We start from the raw sequence: 22,333 nt of genomic DNA on the forward strand, positions 1-22,333 counted from the left end.
TCTGAGTTAATTTGCGTTTAAAATCAACCTAAAATTCCTGTCAGAAATTATCCTAACGAGAAAAAATAGTTTGAATGGCATGAAGAACAAAGTTTGAATGGCAAGAAAAACGTATTTTCACATATAGAAAAGCTATGCAAAACTGTAAACTGTGGCGTTTAAACGGAGGCCCGAGTATCATATACCATTCGACTTAATTCGTCGAGATCACAAAATGTATGTGTGTATGTATGTATTTATGTGCGTATGTAACAAATGTCGCTCGATTTTCTCATAGATGGAGTGAACGATTTTCACAAATTCTGATTCAAATGTAAGGTCCCCGTTGCTCGCTATAGAATTTTGTCCTGATCCGACTTCCGGTTCCAGAATTCGGAGCAGGCAATTGAATGGAAAACTACATTACAAAACTAAGTGGTTTGTAAATATACAGTCTTGTTCAATGAAAAACTAAATGAATATAGTGGATAGATTGTCATGAAATTTTGTATTGGACCATCTAGAGGCTTGTGCTCAACAAAAATATATACGGTTCTGTGTGAGAAGCCCGGGACTTTTCATCCCATGTAGTATTTAAACTAGAATCGATAACCCAATTGAAGACACGGCACATTCTGCTCTAGCACTAGAGGCTCCATTTACTCTCACCTTTCCCCCAAAACAGTACACGATTTTACGACTGTAACATATTCCGTTTTCTTGGCCAGCGATTTTCTAGCCGGTAATGAAAAAAAGATTACTATCAGCATCCCGCATCGTTCATTTCATGGAACGAGAACTTTCCAAAGGTATATAATACAAACGTTTAAAGGGGCGGTTACCTGGACGAACGGAATATTTTACCGGGTGTTTATTACACGACCCCGGCGAGGTACATTAATCTTTCAGCCATGTCAAGTCGAATCGAATGTAAACTTGCGGGGAGACCGCATAAATTTTAATGTTCATTCATAAACAATTCATTTTTCGTCGGTTCCAATGAAGTTCCTCTTGACAAGGGCCGTGTGAGTTCCGAACACTGAGATAAATTGTACGAGAGTTTTAGATATGTTGTCATCCAGGCATAGCATTTCTTTTGTTCCTGACAGCGCGGAGCTGCCGTTTGAACTTTATTGAAAACGATGCATCATAAAACACACTTAATGATTGGAATCGGATGAGTACTCTCGCGTCCATGCGAGATTCTGTGAATGTTTAATGCGTTCCGGGAATGGCCGAATCGATGATTTGAAGATATGAACACGACAAAGGTGGTACAATCGGTGACAGACATGACACAAAAAAGTTTTGAAGTTTTCGAACGCGTTTTTTTACATTTCGTGTTTTGATATTGAACCATAAAAGATGACATGATGGCGTTGAGAATTGTACTGGGATCTTCAATTGCAATGAATCATTAGATGTCCAATTGAAATGCATAGGAAATGGATGTTAATAGTTTTTCCAAATCGCATGCAATAACAGATGGATCACTTTCCGCTAAACAATCGAACAGGTGTCAGTCAATCTGCATCGCGATAATTCCTATTATTATTATTTCCCGTAAAATAAAAGTGAAACGCAGGGAAAAGTGTCCAAACTTCTTTTCGTTGCCGCACAATGCCGACCGGGTCCTGACGTGCATCTTTCATAATTACAACAACTAAGTGAAACCACATGTTACAGATTGTTGATGAACTTCTTCCTGTCCATGTTTGTGCGTCCGAAATTAATTTTGCAAACCAATCAAACCCCATGAAAAAAAAAACAGCAAAAACCCTAATAAGTTCCGCTTCGGTTGCACAAGTCCGACATGTTTCAGTCTTGTCTCGATCTGTACCCGAATGAAAGTAGAAACCAGTTTTGGATACCCTCATATTACAGCCAAGGTGTCATCAAGGTCAATTGGTGTGCTGGGTTTACGGTTTTTAAATATTTTCAAGCTTGAAAGAAGAGAACCGATAATTAACACTGCAAACCTTCCAAATAAACCTCCTTTCGACACTTGTCTTGACGTCGTCGTCGTCGTTCATCAGTGCGTGGTCCTACTTCATGGGATTTTTTTTTCACTACAGAGTAAACATAAATATAAACATGCTTTACGACTTTCTTTCTGTTGGAACCCAAACACAGCAAGGACTGGGCAAAAAGATGAACGAAAAAAAAGAGTGCTTCAACTGGATGTCATTTCACCTGTCCTTTCGGGCAATTCACCTGCCCGGCCAGACCAACTAACTATCTAACTACCTGTGACTGTTCTGATTGCTTCTTCGGTCCGTCTGGTTCTATCCACCGACCGACACGATTCGGTCGGTTGGGTTTTCCTTTGATGGGGTGCATTGTTCGATAGTTCTTCAGCATTGTAGGGACCGGTAAAGCACAAGACATGCACCGGTAACAAAAAAAGGTCCAACCTCAGTCCATTGTAGCCGAAGAAGCGGCATAATTGCTATGAGAACAGGTTCATGCCTTCCGGTAGATTGCCACCGCACAACGGTTTGGGTTGACAACCAAACCTTGCCCGAGGACGCAGGCGTTTTCTAATGCGATTTGTTTGTTGTGTTTGACAGTGTGTCGAAAGAAAAAGGCAACTACTTTATGGAAATTTTACTTTGGTAATTGCTTCGAGTAGTTTGCGGAACAGTCTCTTTTTCGCTCCTAAAGTTTATTTTTAGCTTGGAATTGGGGTTATGGGGAGGTCGGAGAATGTAACGAAAATTGCTCACTTCACCAGACTTCGTTGAATAATTTTTACTTTGAAGTTGTACGTGATATCGATTTTCTGTTTGTGGGAAGCACAGCTTTATGCCAGAATTTATGGGGTTATTTATAGAGCCCGAATAAATTAACGGGTTGACCTACATCGTGAAGTAAATAATTCGATTCCTTCTTACTTTGGTATGAATTCGGGAAAAATAGGTTATTGTAAAAGTATGTAATGTGATTTCGTACATGAAATATAAAGCATGGAAGATTTGCAATCGAACTAATTTTGAAGTCGGAAAATATGATTACTACCTGGGGTGAAAGTAACTTCCCAGCCCGCCAAAACATTTCAGTGTAATACATTTATATGCATTGTTTGTTCAGCCACTTTTTGTTTACGTTTTGGGAATCACGTTGAGTATGAAACGATTATCGTTCTCTAATAAAACCTCCGTTTTTGAAAGTCGAATTGGCGAAAGAAACGGCAAAACAGTTTGATAATTATTTTAGGGGTTTTAAGATTTTCCTGATTGCCTTTACTCAACTGCCGATAATGTGGATGCAGTTACACAAAACGTCATAAAATATACACGGGCAAAATTTCGATTCTATAAATGAGCCAAACAAGTCATGATTTGGGGAAAATAGTATATTCGCATATTATGATAATACATCATGATTAAAAGTTCTCGGATCATGAACCATTTGGACTGATCTCGCTGAAATTTCAGCGTAACGCACTTGATGTTATTGGGTATAACTTCAGGCGTGTTTCTGTTACTATGGTAATTTTTGCAACATAAATTCAGGTGATATGTTTTAAAATATGAAGATTTCGAATAGGAATTAAATGAAATTGTGTACTGAACGTATTTTGTACATGATTTTAACTAATGTCTCAAATGATATACATTAACTATAAGAATATTATGTTTTTGAAAAACGACGACGCCTAAAATAACGTGTTTACTTGTGTTCATAGCTGCATTTTGTTTTTTGTGTTTCTGAATTTAAACATTAAAACAAACTGCATGAAAAAACACGTTTGAATAAAACCGCTTAAAACAAACTCTATGTGAAATTTTTGCAAATTCAGCGGAACGATTTTTCCTTGATTTTGTTTAAAAAAATCGTTTTGCGTTTCTTGAATAAAATATCTAGGTGATCCAATACATCTTGTGTTGTTATATCTATGAAACAAATTAATCAAAGTGGTTGAACAAAAAAATCTGATTTTCGTTAGATGGTGTTCCAAATTCACAGTCGAATTTATTTTTCGGTTTACGCTAGCTCTCGGAATATTATTCTAACAACAACAGTCACATCAAATATGTAAAAACTGTCCCAGAAATTGTGGACGCACTTTGATTTCACTGTAAATAATTCACAAGTGTTAGATATTCAAATTTTATTCGATATACTGATAATATCAGACTACAACAACAGAATATTATTCTCAACATTTGCTACTTAGCCATTGTAGACTAACTGGCGCACCGTCTTGCGAACCTTTCTCATTAAATTCCGTACAAACTTCTTGGCGACAAGTTTTGAAACTTTTTTCTAATCTTTTTCGAACTGTTGGAAGGTTTCGGCTGCCGAGACATGTTTCCTAAGATGTGCCTTCGTTAATGCCCAAAATTCCTCAATTGGTCGAAGTTGTGGACAATTTGGTGGATTCATGTCTTTTGGGACGAAAGTGACATTTTTGGTAGTATGCCATTCTACCGTTGATTTCGAGTAGTGGCAAGAAGCAAGATCTAGCCAGAAGACAACAGGATCCTTGTGGCTTCGAATCATGGGTAGAAGTGGTTTTTGTAAACATTCCTTGATGTATATTTCGATGTTCATTGAAGCAGTGGTGATGAAGGGTTTCGAAATCTTACCGCAGCTACAAATTGCTTGCCAGACCATAGCTTTCTTACCAAATTTTTCGACTTCAATCGATGTCTCGGACTGGTTTAACACTTGCCCTTCTTGCACCGTATAATATTGTTATCCCGGCAAAGATTTGTAATCGAGTTTCACGTAGGTTTCGTCGTCCATGATTATGCAGTTCAAATTTCAAGCAAGAATCGTATTGTACAGCTTTCGATCCCTCGGCCTGATCGATGCTTCTTGTTTCGGACTACGTTTTGGTTGTTTCTGCTTCTTATTAGTTCGAAGACTCAAACGTTATTTAGAACGAAGAACACTTGACTTCGAAGTGCCCACTTTTTTGGCCACATCCCGAACTGAAACCTGCTTCTTTTGCTCGAACGCGTTCAGTATACGTTTATCCAACTGAGGATCTTTTTTTCGACCCGTTTTCGGTTTATCCTCAAAGGTGTTATCCTCACCGAACTTCCTGATTGCATTTCGCACGGATTTATCACTTACTCCTTCCATTTTTGCTATCTTTCTCAGTGACAGTCCGCGTTCTGTGCACCAATTTTCGACGTTGTTCTGCTGAAAGTCCACGCATTTCGAAACAAACTAATGAAAACGAATAAACAACTGCACAAGTGGTTAGAGAAGAGTGTAAAGAACAGGACGCAGCCCTAAAAATTGACAAATTCTGAACCATTGCGAAATGGCAGCGGTTTTTGGTTGCGTCCATACTTTCTGGGACAGTCCTTAAGACTACATTTAGATATATCCATACGAAATGTAACCTTGATGTTTGCCAAATGAAAAGCGTAGCCGGGCTTAGTCTCTTATGATGTCAATTTTCGGTTCATCATCATTATGTGGGCAATTTAACGGACGCCGGTGGGTAAAACAACACAATTATGAAATGAAAATGCCTCAGGATCAAATAAACATTTTTAGTAGTTCTTGCTTTTCAATCTCTGCTTTTTGCTCTACCGTCAATCTATTAAGCAATTCATTACATCACTCAATGCTTAGGGTTCAAAGTGATATCCGGGTAGAAAATTGGAGTTACGAGCTTTGAAAGAAATACATTCCTCAAGAAACGCATTTTCAGGTCATGCCTAATTTTCATGGGAGAAGATACGCAATAAAAACGGATCTCAGGAACAATCAGAAAGAAACAAAGGTGAAGCAAATATTGCAGAAGAGACCAAATCTTTCAATATGTACTGTGGTCAGGAAAATAAAAATGTCTCCAACTTTCAGCACCGTCAAGGTATGAAATCGTTCAATGTTAAAACTGTACCCAACCGTAATAAACAGAATGTGACAGCTAAAACCCGGACTCGCTAGTTGTATCTCGAATATTTGATGAAGTGTTCTGCGTGATAATGGACGGTGAAACTTATGTGCTGGAAGACTTTGCGTGGCTTCCTGGAATGTCTCTTTATACATGCAACAGAACAGTGTTAAGGAGCATTTGAGGACGAATAAAAAGACCAACTTTTCCAGAAAAATATTAAGTTTGGCAGGCAATATGCAGCGCTGTGGTCGAACAAGCCAAAGCTTCGTCACTACCGGAATGGTTAGCAAGGAAATATACCGTGAAGACTGCATAAAGAAGCTATTGTTACCATTCTTCTGCATTTCGCTCGAGTTGAGTATGAACTCGAATATCATTCGTTTGAGTTGTTCAATTTTCAAACATTACTCGATCGACTTGCGTACGTATTACTTCTGTTCGGTTTAGAATCATTCCAATTCGTTTATACAAGTGTGACGGTTTCGTTTACTAAGAAATTAATAATATAAATAATATAAAACGTGTAAGTAGTGCTGACAGCTTTGATGGTTAGTGTTCGAAATTTCAAGTGTTTCCAAACGAGAGTCGATCGAATCATACAAGTCGAACAGAAAAAAGAACGCAAAATTCGAACTCGAACGAAAGTGTAGATTTGTTCGTATCACAAATCCGTCGGATTGCAGAATCGGGGTGTATATCAGATGTAACAGTTCGTAGTAAGTGAAAACTAAAGATAGAGGAGTTGATATTCGCTTGTGTTTTTCAATACAATGAAATAGAGTTTTTTCATTGGACTCATTTCGTATCATCGATACATTAGAAGAAATCCGCGAGCTGCACATCGAGCAAATCTGTCAACAATGTTATCAATAAAACCGCTTCGACGTTGCAACTGAGACAACCAAATATGCCAGATAAAAAAAGGTCCCGTTACTTTCAAACGCTCTGTAGGAAATTTTGTTTTCCCTAGCAAATTGAAGACTTTTAGGATCTCATTGTCAGTGTGTGATTTATTTCAAAAATCTGAGAATCTTTGTCATTTTTAAAATTTGTGCTTTTTGTAAAAAAAAACTCAGATTAATCTGTGAACCTTGCATTCCTGGAGACAGCAATTTGTTTTCAACTGCCATAAGCATTAGCTACTGAAACCTCTCCTGAAAGTGTGCATATAAGTTTTCACTGAGCCAAACGTTACAGAGAGAACAACAAATCTCAGAACTGAGCTTCCTCTCGTCTTCAATCAGTGCGGTAACTCATGTGCACGGAAAAGTCACTAATACTGCGACAAGAGTTACTTGAAATTTTAGGTTAAATGTATATGAGATGTGTGTAAATATACACAATTTCGGTGCAAAAGGCAAAATGCTTGAGTTCAGAGCGCCACGTATTGGCTGTGACAATGAGATATGAAAAGCTTTTGATGAATTTGTACATATTATTGTGCTGCGGAAAAAAACGCTCATTATTTCCTACTCGGTACAAATTGGCCTGATTTTATCTAATAAATAGAGAATCCAAGAAATAATAGAATGCGAATGGGGTGCAGTTCATTCCTTACATTTAACCGGTTGTGCAGTGCACGAGGTGCACATAAGGACGAGACGCCACTGATTGCCGGTACTCCCGGAACCGAAAGCTGGATATCGGTATAGTGACATTCGGTTTATTCAACCATGCACTAATATGACCTACACATTTTTCTACGATTCTCTATGACGATTTGAATTTTGGAAAAAAAATGTACCGGTAGTCGGACTTGGATAAAAATTCAGCAAATCATTTATGGGATTATCAATGGTTTATTTGGTTACAAAGTCTCGTGGTCTGCAAACTAGAGAAAATCACTAGCCAATATAAAGAGGTAGCTTATGAACAAAGTATTCCTGAAATTGTAGTTTTCATACTGAGCACCCTATCTCCGGAAGCCGGGGTTTGAGCCGAATGAAAATTGGAATATTCTTATGGCATCTTAATAACTTCCATCTCCGAGAAAAGTTAGTGGCATTATATTCACATTTCTAATGCAATATTTCCATATTTGTGGTGCATATCACCCTATCAAGTTTGATTTAACTTTGTTTGAAACCATGATACCTTTAATTTGAATCTAAGTTTGTGAAACTCGGCTCAACCATCTTCGAGGAAGTTAAGTGATACTAATTTAACATTTTCGGTGCATATCATCCTGTAACTCCGGAACCAGAATTCGGATCTAAATGATATTCAGGAACTTTATATGGAACCATAAGACCTTTCATTTGAATATAAGTATGAGAAAATCGGTTAAGTCATCTCCGAGAAAAGTGAGTGACATTATTTTCACATTTTTATGCATTATTTTCACATTTTTATTGCATATCACCCTGTAATTCCGAAAGCGGAAGTCGAATCCAAATGTTATTCAGGAACTTTGTATGGGACCGTAAGACTTTTCATTTAAATCTAAGTTTGTGAAAATCGGCTCAGCCATCTCCGAGCGAAGTTAGTGACATTGTTTTCACATTTTTGGTGCATATCGCCCTGTAATTCCGGAACCGGAAGTCGAATCCAAATGAAATTCAGGAACTATGTATGGGACCGTGAGATCTTCCATTTGAATTTAAGTTTGTGAAAATCGGTTCAGCCATCTCCGAGAAAAGTGAGTGACATTGTTTTCACATTTTTGATGAATTTCGCCCTGTAATTCCGGAAGCGGATGTTGGATCCAAATGATATTCAGTAACTTTGTAGAGGCCTATGAGACCTTTCATTTGAATCTAAGTTTGTGATAAGCGGTTAAGCCATCTCCGAGAAAAGTGAGTGACATGGTTTTCACATTTTTGGTGCATATCATCCTGTAATTCCGGAACCGGAAGTCGGATCGAAATTCAGCAAATATCGGTTGCAGAGAGGTCTGCACAGACCCTAATAGATGAAGTAAACTCAAAAGCTTGTAGTTTCTTAATGCACCCTAACTGTGATTAGTTTTAAGATACCTAATAATGCATCTTGGATTGAACTAACAACAAATTTGTTTTATTCCAAATATTCAGATTTGGTCGCGAAAAGCCTTACCAAATGAAGGCGAGGTGATGTACCTGTCGTTCATTGGTTAACACGAGAAAGAGGAGAAATGTGTAAATGTGATGAATCAAGGTTGTGGACAGGTGTCCAAGCATTAGATTATATATATATATATATATATATATATATATATATATATATATATATATATATATATATATATATATATATATATATATCTATATATATATATATATATATATATATATATATTGGTGGCGCCATCTTTTGCGAAACACTGGAAAGAAACTTACTTCAAGATTCATTGATTCTATGATGAAGTTATGACAATAAGGAAAATTTAACATGGTTTCTCATTTTGCGAATAGGAAATGTTATGGAAACTGTTAAATAAATAAATCATATTCTTATATGTTGAACTTGACTCAAATATTTCGGAACGATTTCAAGTACGAAAATCCTAATCCGGCCATCTCTTGCCATTTTACTCATTGATATTGAGAAATGTTTTAAATGAAAAATGTTGTGTCATTGTAAGCGGCAGGTCGATTGAAAAATCAATCAGCATAAATTTTCTATCATTATGCTAGTTTAGTTAGCCCACATAAATCAATCATCCACTAATCACATTGCCAAAGCATTGCCCAATATAACTTTTCTTTCGGTAACGCGTTGACCTAGTTGAGATTCGCTCGGAGTGACCGGCACCACCTTCCGACGGAGGGTCGACCGGTTTGCAGCACGGTTGTAACGATTGGCGTGGCTCGAAACCGACGCCGTCGAGAAGGTCCTCAGTGAACCGGGTGGGAATTTATTCGGCTATCGACTCGACCTGTCCATGTGCGAACGCGATTGCGCTAGTGAATAAATTTGAGTTTCGATTTCATTGCGCTTACCTCTCCCTGGCAAATTTATGATCGGGACTCAGCATCAGCTCGGCTGGCCCTAACGTATGGCATGCCGTTGTAGGTAAGCTTCATACAGCAAACACATTACTGTCATCGGGGGTGAGGTAGTGTTTTTTTCTGTGCTCTCTTGCCAGCAGACTGACCGTTGATTACCATGAGCGCTTTGCTGAGCACACCTCGCAGCTGTTGAGTAACGTTAATTTCCCGGTTAGAGCCTTCCAATAAAATTGATAAGCTGTTTGGTCTATTCCATTAAATACGCCATAACTTTTGAAAGTCATGTACTGCTGCTCTTCGATCGCAGGCCCTGGCGCATGAGAGTGTGATTTTTTTTGCTTGTATCAAGAATGAAAGACTCGACCGGGACCCGGCCATTCCATGGATGGATTGGTCATTTGAATGAAGAAAAGCAAGCACCGAGAAAGATACAATTTGTAATGTAAATAAGTCCATTTTACGGTGTTACAGTTTTATCGCAAGCCGTGCGAGTTTGTTTAGGATTCAGATTGCTAGCAGACCGTGCAGAGAAACCCTTCGTCGATAGGCTAAGATCGCCAGAAGTGTGCGATCAGCGATTCGCACTTCAAAAGACTCCCACGGATCCGAATTTATGTGCTCGCGCATTTGTTCGGCAACGTTTTCGAATGTTCGGGATGTTCATATGACGTGAAACGTGACATTTTTATTCCGTTTTTTAATAAGATTAAGAATTTCCACCCATCCTCGTCGGGAGGCTCATCGTGGTTGTTAAACACTGTTCATTAAATATTTCAATATAAATTTAACATCCCGAAAATGCTAATAAAGAAATTGAGTACATAACACTGCGTCCGTCCGTGCGCGATTCGACTTCGGCCAGACCCAGCAGATTCACACTTCAAGTTCATAAGCAAAAGCATAAAGGAATGCAACAAAGCTAAAACAATTTTCGAGCAGCCTTTTATCGCCGTCATCGTCATCGTGCCCCAGCGACGACGCGACTCTCGGTCGTTCATATTTTCGGATCTTCTAACAGCGTTCTGTTCCGTGCTAACTGGTGGGACCTTTTTCGGAGTGTTCCGCTTGTTTCACCCGGGCCGGCCGGAGCAGGTGAGGCGGTGGAATGATTAAAACTTTTCTGAAATTTGACTTAGTATTAGTGGTAGGTCAGTGGCCCAACCAGTTCCCACAACCACCACGGGAGGACGATTGAATATGGTTGGCAACTGAAACACTTATGCAGATTATGTACCGCTGCCGGACACAATGACCTGTTGCTGCTGTTGTTGCTATCTCTGTGGTGGCCGGGGTAGGTAGTTCTGTGCCTAACGTGTACTGCCTGTTGGCGATCAGCGGCAAAGCTTCACTAGACCCGGCCATTTATCATGTTCAATTGGTTGAGTTGACTTTTCGCCAGTTCCTTTTTTTCTGCAAGGGGTAAAAAAAAAACAATTAAAAAATAACAGATTTGAATAAATGTGAAATTTGAAAATTTCTGAATTGGCAAGCAATATGAGAATGTGGTATATGGAATCTTATTTTTTTACTCGTCATAGTCGCATGACTGTTCGCTATGCTACGAAGGTTCATTCCCGAACATAGCTCGATACAAAGTATGACTTGTTGAGCCTTTCACATGATTATTATTATTATTATTTTTATGTTTATGTCGATGAGAAGAAAACTTAATTACACCATCCTAAAGATGCATCTTTCTGTATTTTCTCTCGTCTTAAATTCTACTAACTTTTACGAGTCCTGGAACACTGCAATCATTATCATCTCCAATGTGTCGATGTCAGGTCTCAAACCCAGTGCGAGTGATCACTTGAAGGACAATGAGGTAATATTTACCTTACTGCCTGGAAAAGGTTGGGAACTTTACGTTCAACCGAGTAGGTTGGAATTGTTTTTTACGACGATCGTCATCCAATCTTACCATCGTATCATTGGAATTCCACTAATTGAAGGACGACAGTTGGTTGATTATTCCTTTTACGCTGTGATCATGCTCGGTAAGCGAATGGGTATTACATCATTTAATCAACATCGTATTTGCATTGCTAACATTGTTACCGCCAGTCACAGAATTGCATTTCGTGTTATGGATGATTTGATCTTGCAGTGTTCTATCCATCACCATCGTGTACGCGTGTGAGTATGCGGTGCTAATCGTTGCCAGTAGAAAATGTTCACTTATATTAGTTTTTCCACATCACTTTCTGATCCCCTCTGGGATCGGTGGTCGGATCGATCCTTCAATCGTTGAGCATCGCAGGTGGAGGAGCTATCAACCGTTGCGTGCGGCGAATAGGGGGTGCAAAACGAGCCAGCCTATATAGAGGCAAGTTTTCGCCTTGTTCGATGTTCGGCTCAGTCAGGGTAGAGGCACACTCAAGTCTCGAACCGAGCCGAACCGGTCGCAGTAGGGAAGGCGGTGACAGCACCGTTTCAGCTAGTCCTATCTGTATATTTATCCGCTGGGCTTTAATCTAGGGGTCCGTTCGAAATTATATTGCATCTCTATATGGCCCCTTTTACGTACAAGCTTGATCTTTCTCGCCCTCCTGCACAGCCAGCTTCTCTCCTCCTCAGAGGATCGAGCTAAAGTTAAAACACTTGGCCAATTTTGTTGTTGTTGTTGTTGTTTTTGTTATTTCCCTTCTCTCTACTAACATATAACTAGCCATACCGAGCTGAGGCGACGAAGCTTTTATTTTAGTTTTATTTTGTTGATCATTTCTTTTGGTTTCTTTCTCTCTTTGGGTACATGGACCTCGCATTCGGCACCAGAAGAGCGAACTAGAATACGATTGGATGTGATCGTAAGCTAGGGTGTTTCTGCATATGAGCAATTCCATATGACATCAGACGTCGATTTGTTCTTTGATTTTTTAGATTTAACTTAAATTTTGCATTTGTATTCTTCATGATAAAAGGAACAATTTGCATCATTAGTTGGCAATTTTGACTCTAGTTTAACTTTTGTGTTAGGCCCAAGCAAAAATTTTCAAATGTTCGACAGATTTGGTGTTATTTTGGCAATGTTTTAGGTAATTATTTTATACATACATTGTTAAAAAATGTGTTTTTATTTTGTAACGGGGTAAAATGCACAAAAAAAGGAAAAAAAGTGCACTCGAAATCGCCTAACCAATTTTTTTTCAATTTAGATTATAGTCACAGAGCCTTTTATTGAATTTCACCTGGATCCGATTTCCGGTTCCGGAGTTACGAGGTAAAATGCACAAAGTGGACTAAAAAAGTTTCCACTCGATTTTCTCAGAGACCGCCAATCCAATTTTCACAAGCTTTGTTTCAAATGCAAGTCTTACTACCTTGTATAACTCCATCGAATTTCATCCGGATACGACTTCCGGTTACGGAATTACAGGGTGATAAGTATAAAAATTGCATTTTCAGGAGCGTGGTTTTTTACATGAAAAGAAAAAATCGAGCCAAACACATTCAAATAGTCGCATAATACTCCAATCAGGCAGGTATGGTTAGTTGATGACCAAATATGTTGATTTTTTGGTATACCGGTTCATGGTCCGGAATCATCCAGAAATACCAGAAAAGTGCACGTGTTGGAATTCACTCCAATTTCTCTGAAACGGTTGGACCGATTTTCACGAACTCAGTTTTAAATAAAAGTATTATGTCTCCATAAGTTGAGATAGAATTTTATCCAGATCCGGCCTTGATTTCCGTAAATACAGGGTAGCGTGTATGAAATTGGAACCTGTCATATAAAGCGATGATGCATAAAACTTAAAAATTCTTCTATTATTCTATTGTATATTTGGCTCAATTGTTTCAATTTGTAGGTTATGCTAGCTACTGGCCAAACGAACCGATTTCTGCCATACCGATTTCGGAAGTACCAGAAAAAGTGACCGAAAATTCTAAAAATGAAACTCTCTTCATTTTCTCAGAGACAGCTGAGTCGATTTTCACAAACATGGAATCGAATAAAAGGAATGAAAATAGACTGCTTTTGACTTTTGTTCGGATCTGACTTCCGGTTCCGGAATGACAGGGTGAAGTGTGTTTAAAATGCTTAACCATCATGTAAAAAACCTGTTTTAATTTTTTTGTAATTTTTTTGTGGAAGAATATTGAGAAATAAGTCGGTGGAAAGGTATTTTTGAGGACGCTTCATAAAAATCATGATTTGCGGTGTACACTGTATCACAGCGCAGACTAATCAGAAGGGAACAAATAAAAGCAGCATAGTTAGAGTAGAAGTTTTTCTAGAACCCAACGTTTCTGTTTGATATTCTTTTCAATTTTTTGAATTTTTGGTGAAAACTACAATTTTTTACGAAAAAATCTGCCATTTTGTAGCTGTAAAACTCCTTAAAGTAACACACAATAAAAAGGAAAACGTTGGAGTCTGTTTTTATATGTAGAAAGTATGTGCAAAATTAAAATAAAATGGTGCAGTAGTCTTCTAATGACGATGGACACGGACTTTCAAAACCTGCTTTCGCGAAAAATGCGTTTAAATTTTTTTGGCTGTGAATTCGAAGGAAACAATTTATTACTCTAGGGAGCCCGCACTGTCTAACATTTTCAAAAAATCATACTTCCTTCTTTATAAATTGTTAATGTTTCATATTTGAAGAATGATTTGACAAGTTTTTAAGTCAATCGAAGCAGAAATCTTGGGTCTGTACGCCGAGTTCTTACTTCTTCGCAGTTTGAGATAAGCAAAGATAAAGGCCCATAGCTTACTGAGTTTTGTTCCAATAGGCTTGAAAATTTCACAGAATATTCTATAAGAAAATACAAAGAAAATAATAAATGATTTTTCAAAAGTGTTAGACCCTATCCGCCCCTCAAGGGTGAAATACTGTACACAGTATTTGGGTCAAAACTACCGTACAATACTGTAAAATACAGTACGGACACGAACGTTACGCATAACTAATATTAATTTTTGCATAGTAGTTCGAAATGAGCAAGTTATAGACAATAATATTATAAGTTTACCAAACAGTAAAATCACGAATAAATAGCAATCAAGTAGCGAAAGGCTATGAATCGATTTTAGATAATGAAACATAATATACAGATAAAAGTAAAAATTTTTCCAGAAGAACTTTTTCGTTCATTTTTTCTCCATCTTCAAGCCACAACATGTCATAAAAATTTAAAAAGACATCAAAAGGAATTTTACCTTTTCTGAGAAAATTGATTTTTAGGCACAACATTTTTCCACAGTGTAATATGATATGATATAGTCTTATTACAGAGAACATCAAATCAATCAAATAAATCGTTTATGAGGTAAAGTTTTTCGAAATTTTTCAAGAATTTTTTACTTTGGCCAGAACAGATGATGCAAAATTCATAAAGAACATTTATGCAAAATTTGAATTAAAAAAAATACTACAATGATACGTATGAAAAAATCGTGATTTTCGATGGAACCGCTCATATGCTTTGCGGAAGATGTAAGACTTCAAGGAGTGTTCGAATTTGAGTAAAACATACGTTTTCGTAAATCGATCGAGGTTTGAAATTTTCAGCAAAGTCGCTTTGTAGGAGGATTGTTTTTTGTTTGTTATCTCTTCAGATATTTAATCACACTCTTCTGCTTGTTACGCAGCTTGAAGTATTAATTTCAAAAGGGTATTATTTTTTTTAGTTTTAAACACACAAACGCATATTTATTTCATTTATCAATCTATTTAGAAAAGCACACTGCCTTAGCTCTACTATGCCGAGGGCATTAACACAAACGTATGTTGCTTTAAAGATAGCTATTCAACGACTTTCGCAGGTGAAGTTTTTTATCTGAAATTTACACTCAAAATATTAAAGTGGGTTTTCCAAAACCCCCGATTGGCGGTTCCATGCGTAAGGGGCTGCTCGTACATGTGTGTTAATGATCTGCCAGTGAAGATGGTTGAAACGGAATGGTTGAATTCCACGAAGGAATGTAATACTATGACTGTGCTTTTAAGGGTTTCCAAAGTAAATTGCACTTGAAGTGTTTGCAAAATATTACCGCATGTATAACATTTAAAAATAAATTCTAGCCAAAAGTGACTTTTTTGCTTTGAAAGTTTGTCTGTTCTCCATTAGAATCCATTTGATGCGCACATTGCAAATAGTTAGGGCTGCCCATTGAAACAATGGCCTTGGTTGAACAGGATTTATTATTTATACGAAATGTATCATCGAAATTGTCCCGGGTTGGCGGTTCAATGCATAAGACGCTGGTCTGTTCGAGCCCCGACCTGGAAGGATTCGTAGTGTCAGTAGGATCCATAGTACTAGCCACGCAATGATTCTGTACACTAAGAATCGGCTGCGAAGTCTGTTGAAACAGAAAGGCCAAATTCCACAAAAGGAATGTAATGCCAGGCCAAAAAAAAATTCATCGATTGATCCAAAGAGCATTCGGTATAAACTAATTAACTACAAGGAAACAAGAAGATATTTTCCTGATTTTCTTCATCGTTTTGTAAAACTGGAGAAGAAATTTGGGCTGCTTTGGCTTTGTGTGTCTGAAACCGATTTTCACGAACTTAGATTTGAATAGAAGGTATTGTACTTCCTTACAAAATTTCTGTGTTTCATGCGGTTTTAACTTCCTATTCCGGAATTACCGAATGGTATGCGAAAAATAGAAGAAATTACGTGCTGAGTGTTGAAAATTTCAAACCGTCGTTTAATGCGACGATGAAATAAAACGCTCAACAATTCTAAAGTAGGCTACAACTGTTCCATTTTTGCAAGTCTTGCTAGTTAATGGTCAAACGAATCAGCTTCGGTCATACCGAACCCACGATTACGGTTCAGAAACTCCGAAAATAGTGTTCGAAAACTTCAAAGTATTACTCACTTCGATTTCTCAGAAATAAATAAAATAAATGCAGTGTTCGCGATTGCCAATAATTTGACAGAAGCTGCTCGATATTTTTTTTATATTGTATACAACATTTTCAATCCGGTAGGAGATGCTACAAGATCTTGTGTCTCTCAATGCATGAACCGTGAGAGAATTTTTCTACATTTCTTCGCTCCACTTCATACTCTGAGTATTTCACGGCCAGTCATTTTTACAGTCTGATAATCATCGGTGCTGTGTGGAATTTACCAAGAGAGAATCGAGAGAGAATCGACAATTATCGCAGAAAATCGAATCGATGGTTGTTAATGCGACGAAATTCGTCTCTCTTCGATGGTTCTGATTGAATCGTATGAAGAGTTGCTAGAGAGCGTTCTTTGATACGATAAAAGCCATCCTTGAATAAATGAAAAATTTAATATCCTTTTCTAATTGGCGATGCTAAAAACTAGCTGAAACAGCCTTGCTGTAGATAGTTCATTATGCGGGGAATACGAACTATTTAGTCTGAGTGGATTCTGATGATGTAGCTATTTTATTTATAAGCTTGTCAATTGTTTGATGTTTATAGAAATACATCTGTCTAGTTTTGAAAATGTAGAATTTTCTGGCACAAAAACCACATCTGTTTAAAGTTATCTGATGATGTGCATGTCCCATCAGTAAAAACATGCAAACACTGGCTAAGAAAGTTCAATAGCAGCAATTTTGAAAAGGATGATGACGCTCAATCGAAAACTCGGATCAGCGCTTAGGCTGATTGAGCGAATCTCTTAATGTTCTTTCCGATGTTGAAACGCTGTTTGTTCTCGAAGGGAAAAATTGCGACAGGATATAGGTTGTTCAAGGTAATGAAATCCTCAACGAGAAACATTATACCAGTTCGGAAACAGGAGCACATTAGCTGTACGACAATGTATCAACGTTCAAACAGCTTTTCGATCTTGAGTTTTATTTTGCATTACAATGTGGCAAGATCGAAAATCTTTTCAAGGCCAACAATATGTCGAAGTTATCTGAAAAGTACATGATTTGGCCAACTATTTGTAGTTGTGGTTTGAAGAGAAAAATCTTCATAGAATAACGACGACTTATCCAAAAACACACGAATTCTGGGTTGTTCTGGCGTCTTGCCTCAGTATAGTGGCTCATGACTGGTATACAGGAAATAACTGCAACATAATACCAAACGACTGAGATCCGTGGAATAACAATACCCATGTCAAAAAGACGGTACACAACGTATGAATCAATTTCAGTCCGCAGTATCCGATTGCGTACTGTGTTTTTGAGCATGGTACCGGTACTTGACGGTGAAACTGTGATTGAGATTGGAGCGACCGGTAATGGTTCCTATCCTTCTTAGGTAGCTTTTATTGGTCAATCAACAGAAAACAGTGTGAAATCTGCCAAGGTCATTGTCACAACGCAACTGGATTTGTCAATGCGCATACCTTTCTTTAAACGTGCATTTTGGTTGATGATTCCGAATAAAGAAATAATAATGAAAATAAAATGATAATGCAAGCTACCTGGGAAATAGTTTAAGTTTAGTTTAAACGACTTTTAGAGATCAAAACAGCAACAAAGTGTATTGCATTTGCGATGATGATAAGGACTAAACTAATTTGCTGTTATGGTATAAGGCAATAGAACTGAGTCAACGCTGTTTTTGTTGATCAGAATCAAATGCCTCACGGGGAGGCATGCTATAGGAACTTGGACTTCTAACTTTTCCCTAATATGTAAGAGAATTCAGACGAGAAAAAAATTGAAATTTTTGAATATCACGAATATTTAATATCGTTGCAATGACGTAGAACTATATGATTTTTCCAGACTACGATGTACCTTCTTCAGTTACTTTCATCACACTGTATAACTTGATCAGAAGCCTAATATTTTTTTATTCATTCTATCTTTTCAGGTGAGTGATCTGCTAAGTTTTGTTTTCATAAGTAAGTCTATAATATAAAAATAACATGTTTTAATGGTATTCATTTTGACTACATACGAAATTACAACATTTTTTTCGATAACAAACTTTACGTCTTTAAACCGGTACCACCCTATCCCAAGCAGAGCTCCGCATTCGCATACAATCGAAGCTCGCACCACGAGTGCACGAGTACCTACCTACCTACAGCCAAAAGCTGGCTGGCGGGTGGCTCTGCGGGCCATCCAATCCAATCCCTATGCACATGCACAAGTAGGTAGATGCGGCGGACCAACACGACAAGACACCCGATCGGTAGCGGCAGCAAGCATAAAAGCTTGAACGGCAAGTTTTTCTGCGTTGCCAGTGGTAGTGGTGTAGTGGTACGATCGATGCAACCCATGCCCATTGTCGCCACGAGTGTGTGCGTGTGTTTTTGGCCAACATTGGCTCCGTTGCCTTGCGATCGTCATGTTTTGATCCACTCGATTTGGTCTGGCCAGTTCAGTTCAACAGTTGAGTTCCCAACGATAAGCACACGTACTCGTTTGTGGCGCTCCTCACGATCAGGCGTATGCGTTGATTGGGTGTTCTAAGGTCCTTATCCCGATTCGATTTGAATCGGCTAAATTGTGTCAGTTTTCGTTTGGTTCGTAGTTGAGATCATGGTGTCAAACAGTGATTGAAGTTAGTGTCGGTGGTGTTCTGCCAGGTTTGGTGAAAAATCAACACGAGTGAACTTGATCCAACTTGTTACGGCTGTTTCAGCTGGGTTGTGCAAAGGGTTGTGATCGGGTGAAGTGAAACAAACAGGAAAAACAAGTGATACTGAAAACGAAAATATTGGTGTTACGCCCCAAAAGTGGTCACCGTGGTCAGAGTGGTTGGCAACTCTGAGGTAATGCAAATCTACTGCTCGCCAGCTCACGGAGGAGCGATGAGGCAAGAACTGTGGAAAAAGGTGGAACAACAATAATAAAAAAGAGTTTTTAGCATTGAAATTGTGATGGTGATGTGTGAGTTAATGCCGAACCCGATTTGCAGCTCCAAATGGACGGAGAAGAACTGGTGAAGCAGACGTAGGAAACACAAAAATAAATGTCTAACCGTTTGTACAAGTGGCAATTGGTAATTTTATGCAAGTTCGTCATCTCATCAGCCTCACGGTGAAACTGTGTCACTGACGGTCAATACTCCGATTTTCGCCTAGAATCCCGGCTCGCTAGTCGGGGACGATATTCCACTCAGGCAACTGGGATATCATTTAAATACTACCGTTATGTTTGTTTCGCAAACACTTCTTGAACTCCACTTTGTGAGGTCTTCCTGCCAGCAACAGCAGCTGTGTGCTAGCGGCAGCAGTGGAGAAATTCGCCGCCTGCTGACCGGTTGAGGATCAGTGGGGGTGTACGAACAAGTGTGTGCGTGTGTGTGTGCACGACCGTGTATGTGTGTGTGAGTTGGTATGTGCGCACTCTCGCGCGGAGGTGGTGTCAAACAAGTTTGCATTCAGTTGGTGGTTGCTCGAGAGCTCTGGAACAAGAATTTGTTTGACGCAGGCATCTGCGTTGACACGGTCGGGAAGGAGAATTGGCGGAAACTGGTGGTTTGCAGAACGGTTGGGCCTTAGTTGGATATGAAATGAGGTCGGTTGTGTTCTGGCGAGCGCTGATCCACTGGTCGGCGGAATTGCGTTTTTGCGTAGACTGCGGTCTCTCGCTAGTAGTTTTGTCCTGACAACAATGGGTTGGTTTTGTGTTGTGAAGTTTTTTTTCTGTTGGTTATCGACTACAATTTGACTGAAATAGCTCTGGAAATGCTTGAAGACAAATGTTGTTAAATGTCGGATAACAACATTTGTATTTGTTTTGCGTTGAATTAATTGAATTAATACAAGGTCAAAAATCAAATCAAAGATATTTACGTGGAAATCCATTTTTATCTTCCACCGAATTTACTTCTTCAGGATGTTTCCGAAGTGCCTACTTCACGATGGTCTAGTACTTTTTCAATTGGCCGCAGTTCCGATGCATTTGGGGGATTTAAGTCCTTCGGCACGAAGTTGACCTCATCAGCCTTGTACCATTGCAAAACATCTTTCGATTAATGGTACGAGGGTAAATCCGGGTAAAAAGCGTAGGACAATTGTCTGTACTTAAAAGTAGGAGTAGACGCTTTTGGAGGAATGCCTTTATATCTCCGCTTTCCACATTAGCAAATTGATTGCCAAATCAAGTATTTTTTGGCAAGCTTTGAGCTCTTCTGCTTTCTAACGTCTTCTTGGACATTAAACCTATGGTGTCATTGCGTTCATTTCTATTCGATGCTTTCGAACTTTGTACGTGTATAATCCTTAGGGGACAATTTACATTCTTTAGAAAAACAACTATTGTAGCAAACCGCCGAAGCAGTTTTCTTCGTGACAATTCAAAAGAGAAATATCAGTTTGTTTGACAATTTTTTTAAACAAACTGATGTTTTTTTTCCTGAAGATTCATCAAGCAGTAGTTTAGAGAACTGATTTTGCGTTTTTCAACAATGTCTGTTTTCCTAAGATTGTAAGTAAAACCTTAACATTTTTTCGCGTCTTGCGTGAAAGTTTTACTCAAAAGCAGTTTTTTCGCCACATCTGTTCGAATTCCGCTTCTGATCCTTTTCACTTTACTGAAGTTCAATTTCAGCCTCTTTTCTATTCCGACCTGTTGTCAAAAGTTGGACAGTACTGATTTAAAACCCGATATACCGTAGATTGTGTAATTCTCAGTTTTCTTCCGAAGATACGATGAGAGAAATCCGGATTTTCATTCATTTGCGTGCGCAAACTTGTTGTTTATTCGACTCTTCGCAGTAATTAAAAATCTACTTTTGTCACTTACACAATGTAAACATTGCACATTGAACAAGTTTCACCCAAAATTCTAATTGAAAATAAACAATGGAGAAAAAGTTACAATCATTTTAAAATGATGCAATTTTTTGTATACACTCCCTTTATAAATTTAGATACTGAAATGAACATAAGTTCTTGGTTTTTACAGGCCAGGGGTCGGGAACATTTTGAGTTGATAGGGTCTTAAACGCTATGTATGAAATTTCAAAATTAATTTCTTAGCAATAAATATTGCCGGTACCATGATTTTTTTCATCATAAAATCATGATCCATGTCTTCGCATGAAATTGCATGAGCAAAATGATTGATATCATGAAAATTTTCATGAGAAATGTGTTATTGTTCATGATATCAAACGTTTTGATCATGAAATCATGACGTATTATTCATGATAGACATGATTCATGATTTCATGATTTTTAATCATGGTTCCGGCGATAGATTTTTATCCGTATACTTGAACAAATAATGTTTTATAGTATAAAAAAGAACAAATCAGTTCCAAATGGCTCAAAGCAGATGTCATTTCTATTTGTGTTAACAGGATTTACTACAAATGTTGTAGTAATTTTGTTGAATTCGATTCCTCAAACATCCTCATTTTTTTCTATACGTATACTGAAGTAATGCGTATCAACAGATCCGTTAGTTTTGTCGCATTAGAAATTGAAAATTGAGTAATTTTTCGCTCAAAATTCCTCTTCAAAACAATTCTACGATTCAAACTTATTCTTGTGTCAAAACATAGTCTGGATTTTTGTGCTTAAAGCTTTTTTGGCGTTTTCAGTCCCATCCCAGTTCTGATTTCAACTGCTGTTAAATGTATGATACGAATCTTCAAATAACAAGGGTACGTGCCACCCGAGCCAATTTGTTATGATTCCACCT

General features: G+C 38.1%; 1 protein-coding gene across 5 annotated transcripts in view; it reads left to right on the forward strand.

The window, feature by feature from the left end:
• The window catches only part of LOC131430255 (tyrosine-protein kinase Btk29A), a 212,276-nt gene that overhangs the window by 39,052 nt on the left and 150,891 nt on the right, over nt 1-22,333 (forward strand). Inside the window, exon 1 of one of the 5 annotated variants that reach the window (XM_058595065.1) lies at nt 19,055-19,633. The exons of the other annotated variants lie outside the window; for them this stretch is intronic. The gene's annotated coding sequence lies outside the window, so the exon portion shown is untranslated. Of the gene's footprint in view, nt 1-19,054; nt 19,634-22,333 lie in introns of those variants that run through there. 5 annotated transcript variants of the gene reach the window in all.

This window comes from Malaya genurostris, chromosome 2, assembly GCF_030247185.1.
Source record: "Malaya genurostris strain Urasoe2022 chromosome 2, Malgen_1.1, whole genome shotgun sequence".
NCBI classification, from domain to species: Eukaryota; Metazoa; Arthropoda; class Insecta; order Diptera; family Culicidae; genus Malaya; species Malaya genurostris.